Raw genomic sequence first — 25,530 nt, 5'->3', positions numbered from 1 at the left:
CTAGGAGGTAGTAAGTAGAGGAGGGCAGGAGGATGTTCTTGACAGAGAAGAGCCTGAGCAAAGCCTGCTGAGGAGAATGCCAGGATGATGTGCTTGGTTGACTTAGGAGCCGTGCATGGTGAATGTGAGACGAGAGTCAGGAAGGGCATCTAAAAGCTCTGCTCACTCCCTCTCTTTTACTCCTGCTTCCAGGGCGTCTTCCTCTCCTCAGGGGCTGCTCCCTCTGCTTGTTCTCTGGAATCTGCTGCTCACAATTTCACTCTGCAGTGTTTCTCATTTCCTCCTCATCTTCAGCTTGTCCCTCATGCTCTGTTCTCAGGGACTCCTGCTGACCATCTGGGCCAGCCTCAACCCCCATCACTCTCTGAGCCCTCTCACGGTCAGCCTAGCAGTGACCTCATGGTGTGCTGGGTTGCTGAACACTTGTGAGGGCTTGACTCCTGTGACTGCTCATCAGGCCGTGGAGTCCCATGGCCCTGCTTCCTCACACCACACTCCTGGATTTTGGCCCACATCTCCAGCTGCTCGTCACTGCCTCCTTTGTGGTGGTTCTCCTGTGGCTCGTAGGAACCCTTTAGGATTTTGTCTTCTGTCATCTCATCTGAGAAAGAGGGAAGGGCTGCAAGTGCAAAGACCCTGAGGCGCCAAGGATCTTGTTGTGTTTGATGAGTTAGAAGAGGCCTGTGTGGCAAGTGCTTAGCTGATGAGCGTGCCTCTCCCAGCTGATGCTGGACATGTGGGCACAGCCCAGGCCATGTAGGGCCTTGTAGGTCATTGATAAGGATGGCATTTATTTGGCATAATTGGAAGTCTTTGAAGAGCAAGAAATGGGAATGACATGATTCTCTCTGTATGTTTAAACAATCACTCTGGTTCTTCTGAGGAAACTAGACAGGAAAAGAACAGGAGTGGAGGCATAGAAACTGGATGGTATATTTTAAAAGTAGAAATGACAGTATTTGTTGGTGAATTAAATGTGGGGACAGTCAACAGAAAGCCTCTTTATCTTATTTTTTTTTTTTTTAAATAAACTCCAAGACCAGCATGGAGCCCATTGTGTGACTTGAACTCATGACCCTGAGATCAAAACCTGAGCTGAGATCAAGAGTCAGACACTTAACCAACTGAGCCACCTAAGCACGGCATAGACAGTTGGAGGAAGAGAACCCAAAGGCATCAGCTCCCCAGATCCTTGTCCCACACCCCAAAAGGAGAATGCCAAGGCCATAGGGGTCAGAGAACAATGCAACACAAGTTGTGGAACACCCCCTGCTGAAGGCAGTTGTGTGGTTTTATAATCTTTTATACCCTTGGAGGTTGGGGGAAGCCTCATACCTCATCAGAGACCCAGAGATCATGAGAAACTATCTCCTAACAGACTCCCTGGGGAGGTGGGCAGCATGCAGGGATGGATTTGTAATAGTTCCTTCTAAGCCTCTTGTCCTCCATGTTCTGGAAGGATCACTAAGTGTTCTACCAAGACTCAGACTGGCGATGGTTTGAGGCTTCATCTGCCCAGTTTATATGGATCTGTGTAAAGTCACCAGGGCATCAGGGGAAGAGCACATATTCCTCAGTATCACTTACTACAACTGAGATTCATATGACTGCCAACACACATGGCACTTACTGGGAATACTTATTACGTTCTCAGTACTTTACATATACTAACTCACATACTTAATCTTCATAACAATTCTATGAGATAAGCACTATTCTTGTCTCAACTTTGCAGGTAAGGACCCTGAGCCACACAGAGGATAACTAATTAACCCAGGCTAGTAATGATGGAGCTGAGTTTGAACCCAGGAGGACAGCCATTATGTCCACTTTGTCTAGTGCTTCCCCCAGAGCTAGAATGTATGGAACATAAGAAGAACTCAATAAATATCCAGGAACTTACTGAAGACCAAGGCAAAACTGGAAAAGATTTAGGGCTGATGGATGGGAAAGAGTTGGAGGGGTCAAGGGTAACACCTCACTTTCTTACTTGGTGATTAGGGTGCATGTGGTACCACCCATCCAGATAGGGTATTAGGAGGAGGAGCAAATCTGAGGGGCAGGTAAGGAACTCACTCTTAGACGTTTTGATTTAAAGCTGTCTGCAGACCACCTGTGTGGAGATGCTCAGCAGATTATTGATTAAATAAAGAAAAATGAGATACATTTTCTTCCTTTAGGTGCTCACAGAAGTATCAGAGACATAATCACAATTCAGCGGAGCAATGACGCTGGGGAGAGGAGAGGAGGAAGGGTGAGGACACGCAGAGTGAGCCTCACACGGCACGTAATCCTTTATCATCCTTCTCCAACGCTCCTACACAGTGTCGAGGAGGAAGTGGAGCCATTGATCAGGCCCAGGGGAGCTATTCTGGTCTTGACACTTAAGCAGTGGGGTGTGGGGAATTGAATCTATTCTGGATAATAGTTCTTCCCTGATTGTTCTCCCAATTAGGTGATGTCTCAGCTCTCTGTCATACCGGATTTCCTTAGTTTTTGAATAGAGTCTCCCTATAATAACATGCTCTCCTTAATTACCTTAAAAGGCTGTTTGTCCAGCTCCTGGCTGATGTCGATGAGATTGTGGTAGTCAGTGCACGATGAAAGTGGATGTGAGGGAGGGCCCCAGATGACTACGGAGACACAGATGGAAATGGTCCTTGAAGGATGCTGGGGTAGGCAATCATTGTCACAAGAGATCAGACCTCCAGGGAGAAGAGAGGTCTTGGAGGATAAACAATTCTGAAATGAGGGCAAGGATTGCTTGTGTGTTTACTCCTGCCATCCTTTCTAACCGTGTTCTCCTCTATCCTTAATCAAAGGAGGCAGGTTTTGAGGACAGATTTTGAAATGAGCAGAGGACGTGGAATGGTTAAAATGGGCCCCCTGGTGGACATGGACCATTTCTGCGCATCAGGTGCAAGAAGCCCTACTCCTGCCTCCCTGTTGGTTCCTTGCCTCTAGGAAGATCACAGCTCTTCCCCATTACTGCAGGTCTGATAAGTATTTATCTTTATGCATCACCCTGGAAATCCTGGGGATGTCATCTGATGAAAGGGAATAACACGTCCACTAACACACAGGGTTCCCATTTCTGTCACACAGCAACCCTGTGGGTAAATTGCTATTTGTCCGATTTTATGGATTAAGAAATTGGTTGCTCAGAGTGACAAGACCTCTGAGATCAAACAGCTAGTAGTGGCAGAATCAAAACTCATTCCCAGATTTCTTGATTCCTGACCCAAAGCCTGTTTCTACCACACCATAGTGCTTTGGGGTCTGCTCAATGACAAAGCCCTCCATCCCCTCTGCTTCCTCATGTCTCTTTCCTGTGCCTCAGGGGCTTACTACTGGAGTAGGTAGGTCAAACGTGCTTAAGAAACACAGGGACCCTTCCCTGTGACCCTTCTGCACAAAAATCTACCTGAGATGAAGATGAACCCAGCACGTGGGTAGGTCTCATTAACACTGAATGACGGCGGGGAGACAAATGTTTGCCCTAACTGTGCCCCGAGAGCCAGGTGGAAAGGTGAAAAGAAAGAATGCTTTCAGGGACGTCAGCAGACCTGGATCCAGGCTTGTTTCTTCCTCACTCTAACTGTATTTGTAAGCCAGGGAAACTCCCTGGGGCTCAGTGTCCTTGTCTGTCAATTAGGAAAGCTGCCCTGCCCGTCTGTACAAGCGTGCAAAAGAGCTGGGTAATGTGTCAGGCTCAGTACAACTCTAAAGCAGTGCTGTAATTATCCTGGAGGCCTGGGAACCTGAAGCCTGATATATAATTGCTTCTCCCCACATGGGAAATAGGATGAGACACTTGCTGACTTCTTTTCCCCACAAGGGAATAGCAGTTATCTAGGGGCATTTGGTTTGGTTTTTAATCATGCACAGGTGTTGTAAGATTCTGACAGAATAAGAGCCTCTTTGGGTGCCCCTTCCCAATCTCTGCGTGTAGAGACAAAGATAAGATTATTTACGCCCCCTTCCATTATTCACAGCCTCTTGGAATGTAGCATTAAATAATTCAGAGACCATACAAGCTTGAGGATTGATGGTGAGGCTGATAGTTCTTACAAACACAGCACGCAGCAGCTGTAGAAAAGTCTAGATTCCGGCTCAAATGCACGTGGGAACGATTGCCCGATACCCAACACCCATCAGGACCTTGGAGAAGGGCCTTCCTTCTGGTCTAAAAATGACTCTCCATCGCAGGGGTGGGGAGCCTTGTCTCTGGGTAGGAGAATGTCCACCTTCTGGCCACCTTCTACTCTAAAATTCCTCGGGGGCCATTTCACCTGGCATAGTCCAGACCCACAGTAGGTGTTTGATGACTTTAAACAAAGTGAATGACCTTCATTTCTTAGTTTTTTGTTGTCTATACTATAACACATATGGAACTGAGCTGTTGGGAGTTGGAAGACCTAATTTGTCCACTGATTAGACTTATTGGCCAGGGAGGAGAGGAAAGAGCCTGCAAACTGAATCCAGAGAAAAATCAGAGAGCTAGTGGGATACAACGAGGGGAGAGATTTTCCGGGAGGGAGGGCAGTGTGGCATTTGAGGAGGAATGGTCCTATGGAGTGGGCACTGGGTGTGATAGCGAGGGAGTTGTCTACAGTCATCTCTGGCCTCACAAATCCAGCCTTCTTTCTCAGGCAGCACACCAACGCGGGCACAGCGGCAGCGCATTTGAGCCCACCCAGAAAACTTAACAGTCTGGTCTCTGACTCCCTGCATTTGGCCCATCCTGGGTCCTCGAGTCCCTGGCCCATACTCTGGCTCTTCTCCTGACCCTCCTCTCAGCTTGGTAAACTGTCCAGAGTCTCCTCTGGCTCACAGAGCATGGTCCTCCTTCCTGCCTGACTGCAAATCTACTCTTGATTTCAGAGCTGCCTTTAAGTCTGGACAAGAGGCCTTACCTCTCTGCTGGCCTCCCAGCCCCATGGAATTTTCCATAGGTGGATGGCTCCTTGTTTCAGGGTTCATATGGACCTCACTGGTGACCTCTGGAAGGGAAATTAAGTTGAATCCTTTGTGAAAATGCTGTATTTTAAGTAATTAGGAGTATAATAGTCAGCATTTTTGAGTTACAAGTGCAGGAATCCTGGTGATGGAACAGGGTCCCAGAATAAGCCCGGAATTTAGCTGGGTCTCTCTCCTTCCTGGGGGGCAGGGCCACAGTTCTACTGGAAATGTGCTCTGGGAGGAGTGGTTAAGGCAGGCTGTGGCTTCTGGAGAGCCAAAGGAATGTGAGCATGATGGCCAGGGCGAAGGATGGAGACAGAAAGGAATAGCCTGGAGATACAAGCCCAGAGGAATTCAGCTGTGAGGCAAGGAGCACGTTGTAGTTAGAAAAAAATAGTACTGAGCTGCAGGAGGGGAACTCGAAAGTAGGTGAGGCTGGGGGTGCCTCTTGGAGAGTGCCGGCCTCCAGGCTGAGCTGTGAGGACAAAGCGGAGGAGGCAGAATTGGTTTGGACAGGTGGGGCCTGAGAGTGTGGGCTGAGGGGCTGGTCCTCCACAAGGGAAGGGAAGCCATTTTTGAGATGGGGAAGGAGCGCTGCAGATGGGTGCAGGAGCATGTTGGGGAACCCGAGAAGGAGACTGAGGGGCCTGCTGTGGATGAGTGGATGGCCGTGCCCACAGATGCTGGCAGAATCTTGAAGGTGAGCACGATTCCTGGGAAATGCCTGGCTGTGTGCGGTGACTATGGAGCTGGGGGGTCAGGCTTCCAGATGGGCATTTGGGGTGGTTGATGCTGCTCATCAGGTTCTCTGCTTGATGGTTCAGACCCTTGACCCTGGCCATGTCTTTGACTCCTCGGAATGCTGTGCTAGGGATGCTGTGCTCTTCCCCATTTTGCAGATGAGGAAATGGAAGCTCAGAGAGGTTCATGAACATCACCAAGGCCACACAGCTGAAAGTGACTGAGAAGGGTCTTCTGGTCTTTCTGTTCTGCCCACAGTAAGGGAGGCAGGCGTCCCTTTGTCATCAGCCCATCCTCACCATGATTTATCACAAACTCCACTGAAGAACATGGCCCTGCTCTGAACAATAATAATCATGACTGTTGGATGAGTGTTAATCACTCCTCCCAGATGGCTTCCCACTGCTTGTAATTGACTTGTTTCATCAGATTCTGGTCATTACAACACTTATCACCACGGGACAATCAGAGCAAAGACTGCCATCCTGTTGGAAGGTGAGAATAAAGTTGACCAGAGTGGCCAAGGGACCACATAGGAAGTTGGTCCCCTGGTTGTGGCTGGAACCGGACTTCTTCTGTATTTTCATTAGACCTCTTTGTGCCTCATACTGTTTCCTGCACATTCTCAGGGTTACTGTCCTTGCCAAGAGGAGTAACTCAGTGGCTGTGTGTGTCCCGATACCTCTCTGTGCTCACTCAGGTCATGTCGTGTGGCTCCAGTCTGCACTCATAGACCCAGAGGACAGGATCGACTATGGATTGAACACCAATGTGCCAGATCTGGAACAGACATGATCTCATTAAATTCACAAAACATGTAAATTCCAACAGGGCTGGGAGGTAGGTCCAGCTAACATACCCATTTTACAGATGAGAAAAATTATGTCTGATAATTGGTGGCACTTGGCCTTGTCTAAATCAAAAGCCTTTCCTCTTTCTGTGGCCTCTGGATTCTGACCACACTGAGTTAAAATGCTCTCAGGCAGTGGATTAAAGATCTGCTTTTAACAACCTGGACAAGAATTAGAAATATCACCCTCCTGGCTCTAAGAATTATTCTTCCTCGGACTGAATGCTCATCAAATCGATCACAGTGGTTGATTTCATTGCTTTTCTTTCATGCTGGGTTGTAGATTCTGTGAGGCAGGGACTAGCTTCACTTTGCTGACCATGAATTCAATGTGTCTGGGATATTGTAGGTGCTCAATAAATATGTGTTGAATGGATAAATCCCATTTTATAGCTGCGGTACTTTGATTCCCAAGATGTTTATAAAACGTTGAAATTGGGATTAAAATTCCCTCTCTACTTCAGAGTTGTCCCACTTCCCACTCGAAGAGATTTGGGGGTGGGGTGTTTTGGGGTTTGTAAATGGGGAGGAGGAAGCAAATGTGGGAATGAATAAATTAAAATGTCCTGCGGAGACCTTTGTATGAGCATGTGTTGGAGGACAGATCTCATAAGTTGAGGAGGGGAATTTCTACCAGTGCTGCTGTGCTGGTTATAACCATCCTCAGGCCAGTGTGGAGGGAGGCGGAGAAGGTGCTAGTTGGAAGTTTCACAGGGACTGGTGCGAACCGGTGCCCATTCATTCTCCACGGAGACTTCAGACTGTGTGGGGGTGGCTGCAGACTGCTTACCAGGGCCCCATGGTGGAGTGGAGAGAGCCAGAGGATTGGACAGCACCATCTCCAGCCCCGAGTTCGGATGCAGCCTTGTGTTCTCTGTGCCTCTTAGTATGACGTATTGACTCTTTGAGCCTGTGTCCTGAGCTCAGGCCTCAATTACTCCTGGTTTCCAATGATCTCAGCCCTTTCCAGGAGGACACAGATACATTTACGGAGAGTATGCCAATGGGACCTTTTGCCTCATAACTTTGGACCGCAGGTTCCCCACTGTCTCCCAGGGATCTGATCCCTGTTTTATCAAGATCCCACTAATATGCTTTGCTCAGCTCTGCTTCATGTAGGTGGCAGAGGCATTGTGAAGAGTGTTTGGCTCTTAGAATCTGACTACCAGGACAGGAATCCTGGTTCTATTCTGTGACCTGGGGGAGGTTATGAAAGGCCTGCAGCTTTGGACTCCTGGTCTACAAAATAGGGATAGGAAAGATGGTTTCTGTAAGTCCCTAGGATGAAGATGAAATGAAATTATGAATGCAAAATACTTATTCAAGTGTCTGGCACATGCAAGTGCTCCAGTACTGGCTTCATGGGCTTTGGGCTATTTCAGGGATCAAATGAGTTAGTAAGACAAAAGCACTTTGCACAAAATCACAGGTGCTGCACTCCACCCTGTGCTCCCCTGGATCACATAATCCATTACACAGGATCTCCTGAAGGAACCAGGATTTTCACACCAGTGACCAAGTATTATTTGTGTTTTCTGCTCATAATGACAATCCACTATCTTGTCCTTGTAGCAAACTCCTACTCATCCTTCGACGTCCGTTGGTATCACCTTCTTCATGCAGCCTTCCTTGACTTTCCCAGGTACTGTTGGTTGTTCCAACTTCTGTTTCCACAGTGCTTGGGGTGGATATCCAGACTTGTGCAGATTGTATTATCCTGTGCTGAATATGGTTTTGTGTTGCCTTCTCCATCCATAGGCTCTGAGCTCTTTGAGGCCTCACTAGTCAGTCCTACTCACCTCTGGGCCCAGCTCAGGGACTGGTAGGTGGACAGTCAGAAGTTCACATTGCTTTGAATTGAAGGTCTGGTGATTCACAGGAGATAAGATGTCATTTATGAAATTTGAAAAGGTTATCTGATCTTTTGCAGGCCCCCACACAGAAATATAACTGTGCTATGAATAGAGATTTCAATTACTTACTTTCTTTGGTTAAAAAAAAAAAAAACTTTTAATAATGGAAGAAAACCCACCAATGAGTTATGTGGATGTCTGTAATTTTTTTCTCCAAGAATTTGTTTTCTGCCTCATTAATAGAAACTCCCACACATTGCAAGAACCTTTCCTCCCCTTTGCCGGGAAGGACAGTTAAGAAATGGCTTGTGCTTTATTTTTCTCATGGGTTTGGGATGGATAATTGCTTAAAGCTGAATTTTGGACCACTGATAATCCAATTAGGGTCTTGGGCATAATTTTTTCTGTGCAACCAATGTCTTTCATCCTCCATGGTTCTGACTTCAGAAGCTGGTTCCCTTGCCAACGGCACACCTTCCTGTGTGAGGCCGTGGCACAGTCACTTGGAGGAATGCTCTGTAGCAGGTACGGGAAGGAACACCTGAGAAACTAGACAGGAGATTGTGGGCATTATTGGAACAATGACGGAGACTTTCACGAAGACGTAGATACATGAGTTTCTGAAACAATGAAATCTCCCCAAACCTGTGACACGAGTCCAGTTCCTCTTTTCCCTCCCTGCCCACCTCATAAGCGGAAGACCAGGAAGTGAATCATCTCTTTTGTGCTCTGTGCTTTAGCCAAATGGCCCTGCCGGGGTGAAGGGTGGGGACTCTGAGGTTTGTTGCTGGCTATGGTGAATTCATACTTCTTTCCCAGGCCACTTCCAGAGAATCAAAGGAGAAACATCCAGGTATTATGGAAGAGCTAGAACTAGGTGACAGGACATTGGATCCTGGTCCTGGTGGTAACGGGGCCACTCCATTAACCTCACAGATCCTCAGTGTCTTCTCTGGGGAAGGGAGGGAGATGGGGTAGAATCAAAAGTCATGGGCCATCAGCCCAAGGCCAAATCCAGACCTCAGCAATGTCTTTTTGGTTTCTCTCTCTCTCTTTTTTTAAAGATTTTTTTTTTTTTTAATTTATTTGACGAGAGAGATCACAAGCAGGCAGAGAGGCAGACAGAGAGGCCGGGGGGGGGGGAAGCAGGCTCCCCACTGAGCAGAGAGCCCAATGCGGGACTTGATCCCAGGACCCTGAGATCATGACCTGAGCCGAAGGCAGAGGCTCAGCCCACTGAGCCACTCAGGCGCCCCCCTGTCTTTTTGCTATAGTGTCCAGAATGATTTGAGTTAATTGCCAGCATTTAAAACTCAGAACAGTTTTCATGAAAAACAAAATTTTTGCCTTCTGTTGATGATGGGAGAATCTAGAATTCCTGAGCCCACATTTCTGCACAACATTGGAGCTCGACAATTCTTTCTGTGGGGATCCTTCCTTCACAACAATCCCCACCATGCCGTGTTGTCTGACACAGGGTTTATTTTGTTCATTAATATAATCTCCCTGGCCCCTCTAGACCTTTAAGTTTATGACCCCTGGACTTGGGGATCTTGAATTTCACATCCAATTTTGTCAGTATCTGGTGATGGGGCCATTCTATTTTGTCCTTATTTGAGTATAAGGTTCCATTTTATGGATGCAGAAGTTGAGATTCAGCAAGGTCAATGACTGTGTCTGTGGCCATGAGGGTTGTAAGTGGTACAGCTGGGAATGGGATCATGGGCTTCCTGACTCCCAGTGAGAGACTGTCCTTAAAGGTATGTTTTCCACTTCCTGCACAGGAGCTCGTTGGTCCTGAGTGTGCCTAGGCTGATGCCGTGAGATGATCTGCATGAACTATATATAATCAAATGACCTTTGAAAACCACCTGGAAGGAGCCCGGGTTATCACTAAGCCAAGCAGTCTGGGGAAGAAACGGCTGATTCAGACTGATTTTGAATCTAAGAAAAGCTCCAACCACATTGGATATTTAGAAAAAATACTAATTCCTTACATAGTGAGCACTTGCCAGTTCCTGTAGCGCATTCACTACTGATTTTAAAAGTATAAAGAAACAATCAGGGTGTAATAGTGTCCAACAGTTCCAAGCCCTGATTTTGTAAAATGTGTGTGAATTTTGACTCTGCAGGTTTCTGGCTTTGTAGCTTTGCCCTCTTGGTCTGTAACAAAGGGATGTTAATAGCAACTCCTGACCTGGCGTTCAATGTGCAGTGACGTGGGACACGTGGGTGTCCCCTGATTTGTGATCTATATTGAGACCTGACCATATGCCAGCCCTTGCTCAGCATTTTCCAGATATCCACTCAGTGGGGCCCCTTACTCCAGTTCACATTTGTAGATTTGAGTCTCAGAGCCAATAGGACATTTACATGGCTTAGAAACATTGAAATTCTGTAAAATCTCAAACCATATGCTATTTTTCGCTACATCCCAGTGGTTCCTCCTCACTTTTGTCTCTGTGCACTTCCCTCATTAAATTCTGACTCAAGCCAGAATTGAGCCTCAGTTTCCCTTTTGCAGAATGAAAGGATTGGCCCAGAGGAACTGGCAGGCAGTCTTTCCCAACCTTGAGATTTGATGATTATACAAATGAATGAAGGGAAAACGATAGCATTAAGAAAATAAAAATACATGCCGTAACTCCATTTTATTCCATTGCTTAAACACGATCAGATAATTAAATAACTTAGCTTGAGTATAAAGAAAATAGTTTCTCCCCCTTACACTGGATTTTCATTTTCTCTCTCTGTCCCCTTTGGAAGTTCACTTGTGTAGGACAAACACTAGGGACTGATCAGAAATCCTCCTCCTCTCCCAAGGCCCCAGTTTTGATTCAGAAAATAGTCTGACAAACCATTATTGATGAAGATAAGCCCAGAGTTACGGGAACAAAAGCCCAGCTCCTTGTGTTAGCACCCAGCCGGCAGGAGACAAAGGGACACTGAGTATAAAGGGGAATTTGAACACATCCTCCGATTTTAAAATTAGTCACAAGATCTGTTCTTTTTCCTTTTTTTTTCTGGGGAGATGATTACAGGGGCAGCAACAAAGGGTCCTCAGTGACTCCTTTCTCTTCCTTTTCTTTGTTTGGTGGTGACAAAGCTAGTCTAGATGATGCCAGTTTTGGTGGTAACGTCTCAGGCACTGTAGTCAGGGGCTGATAGAATGTTCTCCTCTTTGCTCTATCAGACTCCATCAACAGGTTGACCTTGGCCAGTCAAGGTCAGTGAGCTTTGTCCCAGCTGGCTTGATCTGGGGCCTACTGGCCTGGACATCCACCATGTACATGAGCACTGAGTTCTCTTTGATCTTCTTGGCTGACTTGGTCCTTAGGGGAGTTTGAGGATGGAACAGTCTTGGAGCTTGTCCCTCCTGGTGGTACTCTGGAGACAGGCCAGTGTCTCATCTGCTGGAATGTGGATGATGTACATGTCTTTTTTGTTTGTTTGTTTGTTTGTTTTGTTTTGGGTAGAATAGATGCTTTTCAGCACTATCTTCTTGGCCTTTGCTTTGGCTTCAATTTTGGGAGGAACAAGGGCTTCCTCCTTTGCTTTTTTAGCATTAGCTTTGTGGAAATGTGTTTTTCCTTTTAAAAATAACCTTTCCTTATTTAAAAAAATAAGTAAAGTACTATTTATGGTAGAAATTTTGCAAAACATAGAAGTTATTTTAAAAATTATAAGTATATCCTCAGATATAAGCAGTTTTATGTTTATTATGTGATGTATATTTCATGTTCTCCCTAATGAATATGTACCTTCATACTGAATACAGACTTGTATCCAGAGGTTTCACTTTCTGTGTGAGCATTTCTCCCATGTCATTGTATATTCTTAAAATGACTTTCCTGGTTGCATCTTCCATGCATGGATCTGCTGCTGTGAACTCAATCTTTTGTCCCGCATTTAGCTTGTTTGCAGCCTTCTACCATAATGGGTGACACCATCCTGACTCTCCTTGTATGCTTAATCTCGGCTGGCTAGCGTCTCTGACTGTTTCAGCTGGCAAGCATTTCTCAAGATTGAAGGGTGGGACCGAGTGCCCCATTTGCTCAAACCAAAATCCTGACCACCTCCTCGACTCTGTCCTTTCCCTGATGCTCTGCCCTTGGGAGATGTTCCGACTTACTAAGTGTTTGAAAGTGTGTGTGATATGGTCCCTTCCAAAGGATCCAGATGCTTCCCCATAGCGGCCCCACATCCAGTTTATGACTCTGTCTTTCCCAGCCCCGTGCTGTTTCACACCTCCCCACCCAAGCCTAGTGCTTCTAGGACTCTGGGTATTTAGAGATCACCTTCATGGTTTTTCCATTTTTCCATACCACCTGTACCATTATTTAATCTTTATTTTTCAGATTAACTATTACTTAAAAAGTGGATTTTAACCTAGCTACACTAGGTGTGAAAAAATGGGTTTGAGGTACTGAGCACATGTGCGTGCGTGCATTTGTGTGTATATGTTTTTTTTCTATTTCACATGAAAATAAATTTGTAACTATTGAAAGAAAAAAAATAATCTCCAGACATCACCTAAAATTATCTTCCACAGTGATACATATGCTCTATTTTGGGAAACAGTACATTAGCTTTATTTATTTATTTGACAGAGAGAGAGAGAGAGAGAGGGAGAGCACAAGCAGGGGGAGCAGCAGAGGGAGAGGGAGAGGCAGACTCCTGGCTGAGCAGAGAGCCCAATGTGGGGCTTGATCCCAGGACCCTGGGATCATGAACCAAGCCAAAGGCAGATGCTTAACTGACTGAACCACCCATGCAACACCCCCCCGCCAATGGCCTTCTTTTAAAAAAATGTTTAATTATTTATTGAGAGAGAAAGAGCATGTGCACAAGTGGCAGGGGGGAGGTGCAGAGGAAGAGAGAGAATCTCAAGCGGACTCCAGCTGAGTGGCGAGCCGGACATGGGGCTTGATCTCACAACCCTGAGATCATGACCTGAGCTGAAATCAAGAGTTGGGTGCTTAGCTGACTGAGCCACCAGGTGCCTCTTATTGTTTCTTTTCTGATAGACTAACTCCTATTCACCTCTTGAGTCCTAGGGAGACTTAATTATATGAAACAGCAAAAATTATATCTTGTGAAGTTAAAAAAAAGGAATTAAAAAACACAAGCATGAGAGAATATGTGAGTTGAGAAAGCAGTGAAGGGAGAAAAAAAATGTTCCCAAGTCCTTAGACTCTGAAGTGTTAATGTGCCAAGTCAGCATGCTGGAATTTCTAGGAATGGCCCTAAAAGAGTAGAAATAGAGGATATAACTTCCAAACCAGTAGGTGGAAATATATGGAATGAGAACAAATAGCAGTTCAAAAATATACATTAATGTAATAAAGGAGGGCAAAAACAACATATAAAAGAGGGCAAATAGCACAGAATACAACAACTGAGATAAACCTAAGGATATCAGCAAATGTAGCTTGAGAAATTGTTCCTGATAAAAGACACGGATTATCATTCTAGTTTTAAGGACATCTATCTACATGGTATTCACAAGGTCCTCAAATATAAAAACATGGAAAGGATGGGAAAAAAAGTCAAATATCACATTCTTGGCAAATATTAGATGAGCAACAGAAGCTGGTGCATCTGTCTTAATGTTAGGTCAAAATTAATATAAGGCACAGTGTGTTATGCTTTATAACTTTCAAATTGTTTGTGAATATTCTTTGATATATGAAAAGCAGCTAAATCCAAATGTCTAAAAATATAATAAGTGGTCACATTGTAGTGATCTGGAATGTGTATCTGTGAGATCGATGAATTTAAAAACAGCCTGGTATATAATTCCAGTGACTTCAAAAAGTCTCATTTTCTCAAGCAGCCTAGCCGTAAGATCAGATGATGCACTTGAGGATGCTGTGATGAATGGGCTTTTGAGGACAGAGACACTGATGTAGGGATGCGTGGGAAGAGTCTGTATAATATTATTTCACTAACTATGAGAGATGATTAAATGGATGTTTGTTTTAGGTATGATTTGAAATACGTACACATAATTGAATGCATTAATCTTCCAGAACAAGTAGATGTTTTCCTCTGCCTATACCACCAGAAGTTTATGTGTCCATACTGGCTTCACCATTCTTCGGATATGGTCCCTGGGAAATAACATACAGCCAATCAGGTTGTCTCACATTTGGGCATGTTTCATTTTGTCTTAGCTCACAAGATTGCTAAGAGAAAGAACTTGATTCCAAAGACTGGGTGCTTGGCACCCACCACTCCATCTTCTAGCACATGTTGGGAGTTAGAAGGGCAGAAATGAGACACCATGAGGCTCAGTGATGCCAACCATATAAGGCAAGATGTGGCCGTGGGTTTGCGTTCAGAGCTGCAGTCTTCCCGAGAACTCCAGACAGCGATGAGGCCTGAAGTCCTGGAGAAGAAGATCTGGGTTCTAGCTCTGCGTCTGCCCACCTCTCATGGGCTGTGTTACTTTGTTCATCATTTAATTTCTTGGGCTTTCATCTCCTCACATGCAAAACAAAGGGTTATTTTAACCATCAGAGTCTGTTATCTCTATAAAGAGGAACTCTATAACTTGGATTTTCCCAACTGTATCTAGGTAAATGTTTAAAACTGTCTTTCTGGAAGCAAGCAAACAAGTTTAAAAAAAAAAAAAAACCAAGGGGCACTTGGGTGTCTCAGTTGGTTAAGGGTACGACTCTTGGTTTCAGCTCAGGTCATGATCTCAGGGTCCTGGATTGAGCCCCACATTGGGCTCCATGTTTAGGACAGAGTTTGCCTCAGATTCTTTCTCTGCCCCTCCCAGCTCACACTCTCTCTCTTTCAAATCAATAAATAAAATCTAAAAAACAAAAACAAGAACAAAAAAACAACAAAAACCAAAAAAAGAACCAAACCAAACAGCTAGTTCATAGACTTTTTAGCATTTGACAATTTCTGGGGTGTAAATATGTCTGCTGTGGCCAATTTCAGGGTACCAACAAGAAGTCACTGACTACAGGATTGGCATTTAATGGGCTCATCCAGGTGTCACGAGCTGCTTGGAGCCAGCTGCCTCACAGCCCATGCAGCCGTCAGGGACCAAAATGGCTGCCAGTTGCTCTCACCTCAAATAGCATAAGAAGGAAGCAAAGTTTGAACCTCTAAGTCAGACAAAACAGTTTGAATTCTGGCTCTGCTTCTCACTAATTGTATAATCCTGGTTAAGTCATTTTGCTCTCTAAGCTCTAGTCATGCCGAGAAAATGGAAATTAGTACTTGCAACATAAAGTTCATCCATTCACTCACTCATTCATTCAACAAATGTTAATTAATCAAGACGATGACTATGGTTAAGAGGTTAGCGAAATGCCAGGTGCCGTAACTTCTGTCCATTAAAAGATTTTCCGTATATTTGATCCTTGACTGTTTTTCCTTCTTCTGCTGCAGCCTTCCTGTGTGGTATTGTTTACTCCACGCATGATCTGGACTTGCCCAGACTCCCTAATCACAGTCTCCCAAGGACCCTTTCCCTCTGATCTCCAGAAGCTTATATCCATCACCTGCTGCCCACCTCTTCCGAGATGTGCCATAGGCTTTCCAACTCAGCATGCCTGCAAATGCACTCCTTAGCTTTTTCTATCCATTACATCAGCTCCTCCTTTGGTCCTTGTTCCTTCCCTCAGAGGATACAGCCACCAATACCCCAAGAGCTAGACTACTCTTCTCCCAAGCCTTCCATGGCTAAGTGCCTCCTTTCAGATGAAGAGGAGCCCTTCCGATGCTTGCTCAGGTGGGCATACTAGACAAAATCCAACTACAATTTCAAGTTTATCTCCTATGCTTCTTGTCACAATCAATATTTGCTGAATTAAATGAGTAAACTAATGGTGAGAATTTCATGCACTATAATGGGATTTGAGGGAAGCTATTTTGGGGTGTGGAGAGAGTTATTGATCTCTCTGAAATCACATCACTCAGACAACTATACATTTTATCATTCCTAAGCTGAGAGCTGGGGCTTAATAGACAATGAGATTGGCTCAAAATTGATTGATTGACAGATTGATTGATTCTTTCATCCCATACACATTTTGAATAACTGCTAAGGTGCCAGACACTTTTTCTGGGTTCTGGGGATATGAAGATGAACAAAATATAAGTCCAAGGGTCTCATTGTCTACTTGGGGGAAGACCTGAAAAATGTAGAATTCAATGTTTGCTTTGATGAAGGGCTGTACAGAATGCTCTGTGTGTACAGGGGACAGTGTGACAGGCTCCTCCTCTGAGAATCAGGGAAAGCTTCACAGAGGTGATATTTGTTTTGGGCCTTTTATAGGGAGAAAGAGTTTGGCAGTGGAGAAAGGAGTGGGGTGGAGGAAAAAAGGTAAATCTTAGGCAGAAACAGCATGTGTAGAATTGGGTGGTGGTCAATACTGTGGCATTTGGGTACCGATGAGAATTTCTCTGCAGCTAACACATGTGACATACATAAGGGTACTGTGTCAGGAATGAGGCCAGGGTGGTCTGTGGGGACCAAGGACTGTATATGTCCAGTCTGGGCGCTGTTAGTGTCAGTGTGCATCAGAATCACCCGGACATCGTCTACTGGGGTGGACCCTGGGACCTACTCAGACTCGAAGAATCACTCCAATGAGCAAGGTCAGTAACCCATCCATGGTCACACACAAAGTGGTAGAAGCAGATCTCTCCTAGCCCCCTGGGTGAGTATTAAGAGCACTGCAGTCTAGCACTATTGGTCCCACTCTCTACTGGACTCCACAGACTGACACAAGTACTGATTTTCTTGGAAAGGCAGTGACTTTCCTTGTCTGCCTTGAGGTAAGGGCTGCAGCTGAGCGCAGAAATTGGCATCCTACCCAGCCTCACCAGTTCCTTAGGAAATGACAAATCCCTTTCATTTGCTCCCCATTATTTCATCGTAAATGAGAAAGTAATAAGGCGAGCTAGTGACTGGACTAATTAAATCGGCCATTTCTGTCCCATCGATCCAGGGCCGGAGGGGAGAGAGCCTTCTCATTGGGAATAAATGGAATGCATTTCTGTCACAATGTGGGGGCTGAGGTTTGGGGCAGCAGTCCAGGATCTGGGATGTGAGCTGTGCTGGTGAGGGGCTCTATGCCTGCAGATGGAGGGAGACACCCTACATCTCCGAGGGACACATCCTGGGAGGCTGCTGTTGGAGCTGGAGGCAAAAACCCACTGTTTCCTCTGGACAGGATGCAGCATGTAAAAGAAAGCCTGTAAAGTGAGAATGTCAGTCTTTGTTCAGCGGAGTCAACGGTGGGGCGTGAACAGTCAGTGCCAAAGGTGGCCAAGATAAATACATGAATCAATAAATGAAAAACTTAAAATGAGACCCGGGGAAGTCCATCTGGTGTGGTTTTATGAACTGACCAACTGGTGCTGTCAGCATGGAGTTTAGAAGTTATCTTCTCCATCCTTTTCAGTGGAAGGTCACTTTTACAGGGCAGGTGGCTGAGCCCAGTTCCTCCCCAGCTGCGATCCCCAGTTCACCTCCCTGGCTTCCTGTCCTGAAATACTTGGATTTCCTTACAGGCACCAGAATGATCCCACCTTTCCGCCTTAATCCATGTGACACTCCTGCCCCTTGTCCAGAATTTCTCAAAGTGCCATTTGGCCAGCATTTGTCTTGGGAAAATGTGGGGATTTTGATAGAAGTTTGGAAGCCAGACCCCAGCACATTCCACAGTCCTGCAGAATCTCTCTCTGGGGGACTGGAGCCTAGAATCAGGATTTTAGCAAACACGATGGGTGATTCTTAGCACCAGTGGGTTTTTAGAACCACTGACTGCCTTGTTCTCTCTTTGTGGAAACACCCATTTGTCTCTCTTCACAGCTCTAGTGTGCTGAAATATGAACAGGGTTCCTGTTGTTTTAGGTTTAGACATAGCCAAAAGCACTTTTACTTGAATCAAGATTGTTGTAAACTTTTGCAGAAAGCAGGCAATGAATTGCAGTGTCCATCTCAAAAGCCACAAAAATCTCAACCACTAGCAGACTTTGTAGTGGTTTGAGAATAGCCATCTAGAGAGGAAGAAAAAGAAATTTATTTTGAACTGAGCAAGGTTGAGTTTGGTTGTGCCCGAAATGAATAACAGTAAGTAGAATTTATGAATGATCATTACCCTTTACCTTAGCCATATTTTATGACTTTTCAAAGTAAGCTAAAACATTTTATGAGTGTTTGTAAAATGGTTTCCTTTCCTTATGAGTTTCCCATCACCAGCGTTGAAACCAGAAATCTCAAATTCATAGCCTCCCTTGCAGCTAGGATGCAGACCATCTGTACTGTAAACAAGTTGTGCTGATCGCTAGTACTCACACAGATATGACGTGAAAGTGAGTAATAGGATGAACTTGACTCCTGCAGTGACCCATTTTGCTGCAGAAGGTGGCAGAAGCTCCCAGGTTTGAGAGGATCTTAGGAACAGGTCAAATTCCCAGTACAGAGGTCCCTTGCACTGGAGGCCATCAGTTCCCAGTGGTGCATAAATTATGGTATATATAATGAACTCGTGGGGTGGTATCCTTATCAGGGCAGATAAGGATGTTGCCCCTGGAAGCTGAAGCTCATATCTGAGTGACCAGCTATCCCTGCAAATCTTTGAGCTACCCACCTCTCACTCTTTTTAACATCACCATTAATATAATAACCCAAATCAGGAAATTCACACTAATACAGTCCTATCACTCCGGTCTACCAAGCTTAATCCCATTTTACCAGTTGAACCACTAACATTACTTCATGCAAAAGATGAAAACATCATTTTCTGGTCCAGGATCCAATCTAGGAATACACATTTTATTTAATTGTCATGTATCCTTAATCTCTTTTATGGAACTATTCCTCAGTATTTCTTTTTCTGTCATGACCTGACCTTTGCTAAGAGAACAGACAGGCATTTTATTTTGTAAAAGGTGTCTCAATTTGGGTTTATGCGATGTTTCCTTATGATTAGAATCATGTCACATACATTCTTGCATTTTCCGTGTTTTTGAAAAACCATGGAAGTGTTGTTGTGTCCTCTTTAGTGTATCATATCAGGAGGCACATGATCTTGATTTGTCCTTTACTCATGTTATTTCTTTGGTTGCTTGGTTAAGGTGCTGGATTCCAGGTTTCTCTACTATAAAGTTACTATTTTTCCCTTTGTAATTATTATGCTCCCAAAATCCTTAAAATAATTTCTTTCCTGTTTTATCAGTTAGAACCAGCTTCTGTTTCTTCCAACTAAGAACCCTCTATCACTGCTCTTCATATTCCCTCACACAATGAGTCCTCCAAAAGACCATGGAGGTTTATGCAGGAAGTGCCACGATTGTGTCTAGGTTTAAGGCAACATATTCTTGGCTGCACTAGAGGAGAGATGGGAAGGGGCGAGAATCAGACAGGGAGCCCATTTGGTGGATTCTGCTGTGGTTCAGGTATGAGATGGAGGAAGGCAATGGAAGGAAAGGATAGCTTAGGAGGTAATGAAAATGCCACAACTCATCAGTGACCCATTTTGTGCCAGGCTCTTGTATACATTGTTTCTGTTCTTCATAACAGTCCTGAACACTGTGTTTAACACTGCTACTCCTCATAAAGACATGGAGGCTGCTGGATTTGTCTACAAACACAGACTAATGAGGGCAGACCCATTTTACTAAACCAGGGGCACCTGGCACTAACATGCATGCACATTCCCATGAGCTTCACACCTAACCTGGATGCTTATCTGATGGCCTCACTTGCACCTCTGAAAACCCCAACATGGCAGTGAAAAATAGATGCAGCTTTTCCAGGCATGCAGGTCCTGAGCCAGCTCACAGAAGGTCAAGAGGCACACTGCAACTTAAATGTGTCCTGCTGAGGGAGAGGAGTGCACTCAAGGGACAGGTCTGCATGTCACTGATACAGGATGTGAAGGAGGATCTTTGCTCTTCATCTGTCCTGGTGGAGGGCAGTTTTTAAATTTGTGTTTTACATTTACATTTGTGGCCAATGTGAAGTTGTGTGGTCTCTGCAAATCCAGATATGCCCTGTGAGCTCAATGGAACCTGGGGGTCTTGCAGCCTTAAGAGTAGTGCAGGCTTAAAGTAAAAGAAAGAAAAGAGAAAAATCAGCCAGACTCCCACATTTTATCATCCACACTGGGGACAGGGGTGGGGAGGTGCTGGGAGAGACATGTTCACTCTCCTCTGTCCCATATTGTGCGGGATTCTTTGCCTACTGGGCTGTTGGCGGGACTTGACAGGAGCCAGACACCTAGGGTTCAGGATTTCAAGAACTCTCAGCATTGGGGGACTCTTGGAACTCGTTTAGTCCAGGCCCTTCTGGACTATCATGACAATCTGTGCCATGGGGTTAGGGATGGACATTCTGTGAGGTTCCTGCTAGTTGATATTCTATAATTTTATAAATCCACTCCAAGTCTTTCCCTTCATTTTCCACTGTGTTGCTTCTTTTTCCAATGCTAATTAATATTTCAGGAAACCTTGGTGTTTGAAGCTTAACCTTGTGATTTTGACTATTTGGCAGAGTCTCTGAAGATCTATGTCGTATGTTAATTTGAAACTTTGTTGAAGCAAAGTTTGAATTTCAAGGGCTGCAAGACCAGCTTGCCAGAGTGAGCACTTAGCTGGTGTGCAAGCCGCAGGCAGCCCCCTCCCCGCTCGCCTCAGCCGTGTGGCATTTCCTCCTTATCATGTAATAATTAGAAATAGCTGCTGTCGGCTCTCAAGTGTGTATTCTGGGCCAGACACAGTGTTATGAGCTCCACTTGCATTATTAACTCATTTATTCCTCACAAAAACTTTGTGTGATGGTGTCTCATTTTGCAGAGAAAGGGAAGATCAGTGGTGTTAGGTATGGTTCTTATAGGGTCATGGCAGGAAGTAGCATAGCTAGGATTCGAACCCAGGTCTGCTGCCCTCCAAAACCTTGTTTCTCACTGCTGAAGAGACCTCAGTGTTTTTTCTTTCCAGGCTTAGGAGGTTTCCTGGGTAAGGCAACTGCCATAACGACGTCACAGAATTCCTTGATTCAGCAAATATTGATGGAGCTCCTACTGTTCTATGAAGGGTGTTTTTGGAGCAGTGAACCCTGTCCTTGCAGAGCTTCCACAGGTGTAGGCAAGCAATAAACTACACAGCAATGGATGTTCTGTGGTGGAGGGTGACAAGTGCCAGGGACAAAAAGCAGAGCAAGAACAGGCAGGGCAGGGCAAGCCTGGTTGGGGGAAGTAGTTCAGTTTAAGTTAGGAGTGGGGAGAAGCAGCCCTTTGGAGAAGACAACGTGTGTATAAAGCCTCAGAGGTGAACAGTGTGTCACTTACTGGGTAGAATGTGCCAGAAAGGGGAATGACCCTACATTGGCCTGGACACAGTGCCATGGACAGCCAGAAGGCCAGCACAGCTGGGGTGGGAGCCTGAGGGATGGCTGTCAGGAGAGGAGGCCAGGCAGGCCATGGGCTCAAACCACAAGAGACCAGTGGGCTGTTCCATTGACTTTAATTTCCACTCTGAGGGAGATGGGACCCGCTGGAGGGGAGGGCTGTAGCAGACATGTGACTTGCTCTGATGGCTGTTTTGAACCACTCTGGCATGTGGAGAATTAACTCAGGCCGGGCAAAGACAGGAAGAAACCGGGAGTCCAGGTGGGAAGCAGTTGTAAGCATGGGTCTGAGATAGGATGATGGCCGGGATCCGAGGTTTGGTGGGGGTGATAAAGGGGTCAGACTGCACATGTATTTTGAAGGTAGAGTCAACAGAACTAGCTGACCCATGGATGCCGGGTGCAATGCTGAGTTTATTTCAGTGACAGAATTTATTTAAATAGCATTTTAAATGTCCTTCATGCTATCTTAAAAGGATCCCTAAGGTCTAATGGGGGTTCCTTAGATATTTTGACTCTACTGCCTTCAGAAGAAGAGACAATTTGCCACCACAAATGTGGAGATTAGCTGAGATCTCAGCTTGTTACCCTCACAAATGTCTAAAGTGTATATGACTATAACCTGGTCCTACACTTGGATCAGGGACAGGGACCAAGAAGATGCTGCTAGAATCGAAGAAGCTGAGGCAGGAGCTCATCTCTGAGGAGGTGAGCAGCCAGAAACCACCCTGGGAACAAGCCGAGGTGGTGACAGCAGCCGTCTGTGCTGGGAAAACCAGGAATCTGTTGTTCCAAGAAGAAGGTGCCTGGGGTGCAGGCAAGGTGGGGGCCTTCTTGGCAGCACAGGCCCACAGATGTCTGTAACTTTCAAAGCAGCAAATTTAAGAAGTGTTGTGTGCTTTGGAGCCATGAGGGCAGTCCTGGGGAGCCTGGACTCTCTGCTCTGCCAGCCGAACTGGCTGGAAGGAAGGTCCTCTGGAGGGGCACTGTGGTTATCAGCCTGCTCAGGGCGACTCACCCATGGAGTTCATGTGCGCAGAAAGCGTGGGTTCTCCTCGGATGTCTGCCGTAGCATTTCCAAGCCTCGTGGGCACTTTGGCTCACTTCCTGTCGTAGCAGAGAGTGCTCTAGACTTAGATGTGGATTCTAAATTCTTGCTCTGCCACCTCTTAGCTGCGTGATCGTGAACACATCATTTCACTTCTTTAAACCTCTGCTTTTTGTTGGTACATAATAGCACAGATATGTAGTAGAATATATCACCGGTCACTGTATTTGATGCCCTTGCCCATAAGGGGATTATACTTGAGACCATATGATTTGCTTTGACTGGGGAGATGTGTACAAAATGCCAGTGGACAGCTTTGGAGAGTCAGTGCATGGCTGGCCATGTTGTCCTCCTCTTGTCTCTGTCACTGTGGACATGTGGATCAGAAGGAGCGTCCCTCAGCCTGGATTCCAGAGGAAATCCATGAGCAGAGGCCCCAGCCTGCCTGTGGTACAGATGGAAGAAGAGGGAGAAATGAACTGCTTTTGCTTTGAACCTTGAAATATTTCTGGGTTGTTTGTTCCTATGGCATAACTGACCGACTGACAGAAATGGAGATGACAATCTCTCTTCATGTACCAGAGCACAGAATTGTCCTGATGACTGACTATAATTCTTCCATCTCTGGAACTTCCTCTTTGCTTCTCCACTCCAAGCCAACTCTTATATACTCTCTAGGTGTTGGCTGAAATGTGGCTTCCTCAGAGAGGCCACCTTCCCTGGCTCCCTCAGTGAGTTACCCCTTCTGTTCTTAGAGCTTCCACGTACTGCCTTCCTTCCCCTTTTGTGACCTTTATCTCATGTATAATCCCTTCTGGAACAGCCTGTCACACCACAGTCTTCAAACCCAATGAGGGCAAGTGCTTTCCCACCTTGTGATTTCTGTGACAGCAGCTCGCACAGTGCCAGGCACAGAGAAGTGCTCAGAGACCAACGCATGTGACCAACAGCATGCCTGGCACAGCCATGGTGGCCTTCTTTTTCTCTTTTCATCACCCAAAATTCCTTTATAATATTTCTCTTCTTCCCTCAGGGGCTCCATATTTGGAAAGGTTCCTGCCTACCAAACAAATCGCATTTACACAAAGCAATTCATTTGACTATTTCTTATTACTCAAAGACATGTGTCACTGCTGATAAGAGCTACTGATCAGCAGGAGATAATCACCATGACCACATCAATGGATATAATTCCAGCCCCAGGCAAAGCAAACAGATGTTTGTGTTTGCGCAGCTTTACAGAATCCTTAACAGTTGCTTCAACCAAAAGGACACATAATGTTTATTTAACAAGAGATCTGGAGGGAGGCACTTCTGGAGTTGGTCAGGCAGCTCATCCATGTCATCAAGGACTTGGCTCCCATCTCTTGCCTCTGCCATCTTCAGCTTTCTTTCTAGGTGTGTTGCCTCCTTATCTTCCCAAGAGGTTTGCGGCTGCTCCGAGGATCATGAGGGCACTTCGGGCAGGGTGAAGGGGCCAAGCCAGCAGACTCTCCCTTCCTGTCTCTTTCCTGCACCAAGGGATCGAGAGCTTCCTCAGAAACTCCTCATGATGCCTTTGTCAGAACTGGACTCCATGGTTGCCCCTAGCCACAGAAGGTTCTGGAATGTGAGTATCTAGCAAAAGATCCGGGAGTTATCCTGGGCCTGACATATGACCAGACTGGGCAAAATGAGGGTCCATTAGCAAGAGAGAAAGTAGGGAGAGTGGCTTCTGGGTGGCAATGAAGTGTCTTCTGTGTCTGTTGTAGGTCCTGGGAGCTAATGGACACATGACTTTTTTGTCATGCATTTCGTCAAGCCCCTTCCTTTAACAGATGAGGAGAATGAATACCCACCATGGGAAGCATCCAAGGTCCCATCTTGCTTTAAGGGCAGATAGGGGCTAGAATATAAAGTCCTCAAGATCTCTTCACTCTTTTCAAGAAATAATCTAAAGAGGCTCACAACCCAGGCAAGTTGTAGAGCAGAAGCAGAGAGCCTAACTCTTAACGTCTGCAAGCCAGGGACCTGGATTCTGCCCTAATTCCACTTCCTCTAGCTTACTTTTGGGCAAGTCATGTAATCAGTTGAAGTCTTGCCTGGTTTTGTTTCAGTCATCTTTATTTCATTTTTTAAAATTTCTTTTCAGCGTAACAGAATTCATTGTTTATGCACCACACCCAGTGCTCCATACAATACGTGTCCTCCATAATAACCACCACTTGGCTCCCCCAACCTCCCCCCCTTCAAAACCCTCAGATTGTTTTTCAGAATCCATAGTCTCTCATTGTTCATCTCCCCTTCCAATTTCCCTCAACTCCCTTCTCCTCTCCATCTCCCCATGTCCTCCATGTTATTTGTTATGCTCCACAAATAAGTGAAACCATGTGATAATTGACTCTCTCTGTTTGACTTATTTCACTCAGCATAATCTCTTCCAGTCCAGTCCATGTTGATACAAAAGTTGGGTATTCATCCTTTCTGATGGAGGCATAATACTCCATAGTGTATATGGACCGCATCTTCCTTATCCATTCGTCCGTTGAAGGGCATCTTGTTTCTTTCCATAGTTTGGCGACTGTGGCCATTGCTGCTATAAATATTGGGGTACAGATGGCCCTTCTTTTCACTACATCTGTATCTTTGGGGTAAATACCTAGTAGTGCAATTGCAGGGTCATAGGGAAGCTCTATTTTTAATTTCTTGAGGAATC

At 45.5% G+C, this 25,530-nt stretch overlaps 1 long non-coding RNA gene across 1 annotated transcript in view; it reads left to right on the top strand.

Annotated features, from left to right (window-relative positions):
- Positions 1-5,413: 5,413 nt before the first annotated feature.
- Positions 5,414-25,530, top strand: part of LOC116876992 — an 89,211-nt gene continuing 69,094 nt past the window's right edge. Inside the window, exon 1 of the long non-coding RNA XR_004384506.1 lies at positions 5,414-5,662. This is a non-coding gene — a long non-coding RNA (uncharacterized LOC116876992). The remainder of the gene's footprint in view (positions 5,663-25,530) is intronic.

The sequence above is a fragment of the Lontra canadensis genome, unplaced genomic scaffold, assembly GCF_010015895.1.
Source record: "Lontra canadensis isolate GAN:19392208 unplaced genomic scaffold, GSC_riverotter_1.0 scaffold49, whole genome shotgun sequence".
NCBI lineage: Eukaryota > Metazoa > Chordata > Mammalia > Carnivora > Mustelidae > Lontra > Lontra canadensis.
Note: the sequence above shows the minus strand (reverse complement) of the source record. Positions and strands in the feature narration are given on the sequence as shown.